Source organism: Opisthorchis viverrini, assembly GCF_000715545.1.
Source record: "Opisthorchis viverrini unplaced genomic scaffold opera_v5_29, whole genome shotgun sequence".
NCBI lineage: Eukaryota > Metazoa > Platyhelminthes > Trematoda > Opisthorchiida > Opisthorchiidae > Opisthorchis > Opisthorchis viverrini.
In genome coordinates this window covers 2,619,894-2,622,824 of record NW_008751685.1, presented here as the reverse complement: position 1 = coordinate 2,622,824, position 2,931 = coordinate 2,619,894, and positions in this window count along the sequence as shown.

The window sequence follows — 2,931 nt, the reverse complement described above, 5'->3', positions numbered from 1 at the left end:
AAGTGTTGGTAGCTCAGGTAGCGTAGACGGTCCGTGGTTTGTTCACTCAGCTGGACAGTTTGATCTCAAACGTTTCATCACCAATCGAGGTGACATCATCAGTGCGTTGTTATGGAGCGTAGGGCTGCGTAGCGATCGTTCGCAATCAAATTGCCCAACTCAGTGGACAAACAGATGACCAAAGAGAGAACAGTCCAATAGGATATCAACGAAAGGCGGAAATGGAAGAAACACTTGTCGGTCCACAATACAAATTGTTAGCAAAATCGATTTGTTCGTTTGGGGGCAGTTCTCCTAGCACAAACAGCTGTGAATAAACTGAGTAATTCTCTTGCACATTTCGGCAAGCGCTTTATATCTGGAAAGTCTTATTGCAAGACTGGGTGGAATCAAACCCACTCTTACAGATGAAGCAATCGATATGGTAGCTAAGTTCGTCAATCTGGGCAGCTGTACAAGTCCAAATGAACTGGAAAAGAAGAAATCATTTCGTGAATCTGGAAGGCCAGGACAGCTTTTGCAAAAATCTGAAATTTAAGGCATCAACGTGACAGCTTGCCTGCCAAAGGGTAGGGTGTGCAATTCCGCGGTTCGATCTGCTCTACTTCATGGACGACAGAAGTGTCCACTGCTTTCAGAGGATCTTCGAAGACTCTGTGTTTGACCATCGGTGCCTCCGAAGAATCGCTCGAGTCTGGAGGGAAATCATATCAGTAATTCTGAGGTATGGCTCGTAGTTTTCAAAAAAGATAATGCCTTCTCAACAGGTCAGCCCACAGGTTACGCTGGTTACGTGATGTGTTTCGTATGCCAGGGCACCGTTTACCTCGCACTACCCTCTTCGCTCAGCCATATCCACGATGGAGATGATCTATGGGACAGTCAGTTCATAACTTGGCAACGAACAGTGCAACCTCATCAATGAACTCAGTCGCGCTGGTGACTGCCGTCTTTCCTGATGGAGACCCCCGAAAGAGACGAACCAACGGTAAATGACCTTGACAGGTGTGGCTTTGTTAGGCAGCCAATGACGATCTTGCATCAAATCTATCGTCCTCGCTGCGCAACTTTCTCACTGCCTGCCATACTGGACAAGCAAATCCATTTAAAGTGGATGAACTGGTTTGGCCATCGCTCTTTACGCATTTGTTTCGTCCCCTTATTCTCCTTATCACCCGTGAACGCAGCTTCAGAAGCTGGAACCGTTGTACTTCAGAATACGGTTGGTAGCTGAAAAACTAAATGAACTAACTGTCTATCTTTTGCAATGGACAAAACTGCAAAAGCTGTATCCAACGTACCCGTGAATCATGGTTTAAAGCCGATTAACGGAACAGAACTGAGACTCCATTGAACGTCTGTTTTTCATACGCGGATGAGGTATTTTGCTATTGAATGATAATAGTCATCACTACACCCCACTTCAATAGACAACACGTGCCAGATGGGGTTAATGGAGGTCAGAAGTGGAGCGTCTGTCAGCTGAGCAGTTGGACTCCATAAAGGCGGTGACCTGATTTTGATGGTTCTTTTCGGCGGCTCCCTAGTCGCTTTGGCCTTTGTAAATCACAAGTGGTTATGTGGATGCATGAGTTACGCATCCCAACGAAATTCGGGATATCCTGTTGACCTGCTGCCAAGTTACATACAGGTCCATGACTTTGTCCTAACAGAGAAAATCACAATCCAATGGTCAGAGACTCTGGTAAAGCGATAAAGCACAAGTTAAGTTGAGTGAACCCCAACGTGAACTCATGTGAACTTCAAGTGGCCTTTGAAGAGTAACAGAAGAACACATAAATTAACCAAGAGCAAAAAGTGAAATTAACAGAGGAAGCTACTCAGAAGGTTGCTGAAATCTCTTGGACAGCACACGACCGGTTTCGTCCTTCTTGGGGCTTATCAGACAGACACAGTCCCCGAGTTTCCGTCAACCTTATGTTCTACTTGAATTCAAACTTGACTGGTTGCGATAAATATACTCATTTGCAAATCATTTGGTTTTCACGAGAGACTCAAGTGGACCTCTTGTTTATGACGTTCATCTGAATGCGCTGCACACAGGCCGCGTCATGTTTCAGTTGGTACGATATTCGAGATATCGCAGTGTATTTTCATAAAGGAAACTACTCACAAGGTTGTTGAAAACTCTTGGATAGCCTACGAACGGTTTCGTCCTTCTTGGGACTCGTCAGGCAGTCCCCGAGCTTTAGCCAACCTTATATGATACTGGAACACTAAAACGTGCAATTGGCGAAATACAATCGTTTGCAAACTAACTGGTCGGATATTTATTTTGCATACTAGAGGCTAAAATAGTCATTCAGTCGTAATACCTTTCCGGCGTCTAGCTACGCTGCCACCGGAAGTAAGCACGGGGGCTGAGATACTGCCAAGTTGCCTGAGCCTAGACAGGAGCCATCGAGGTAGAGGTTAGGTTCGAACCACGGACCTTCTGATGGGTGAGGTCGTTTCTCAGCCACTAATCTATCTCGAGCTGAACATGCGGTAGATAGATGGATGTTGTGCACCCAGTGGTAGAAGAAATGAAGCACTTCGCTTGGTAATACCAGCAAAGTAAGACGATAGGTGTTACTTCACGGGAAGTAGTTTGGATGTTATCGATATCGGACAGAGTAGTGATTAGCCACGTCATCCTACCGTAGGGTTAGTTGCCGAAAATTCAGTATTTGGAGTTACTTTTCCTAACTAGGTCTGCCCAACTCACTCAGTCAGCTGAAAACAGTCTGCAAGCTACGTAGTTGTTCCAGCTGCTTCCAAACTAACGAAGTCTTTTACGCAAGGCACAGGCGATAGGCTGGGCGGTTAATAGATAAGTAGCTTGATAAAAAACGATTGAGTCACTGTAGAATGCCGGTATAACTGGGTTGAAGTCAGACAGGCTTTGCTGATGGCTGCCCGACCTAATCA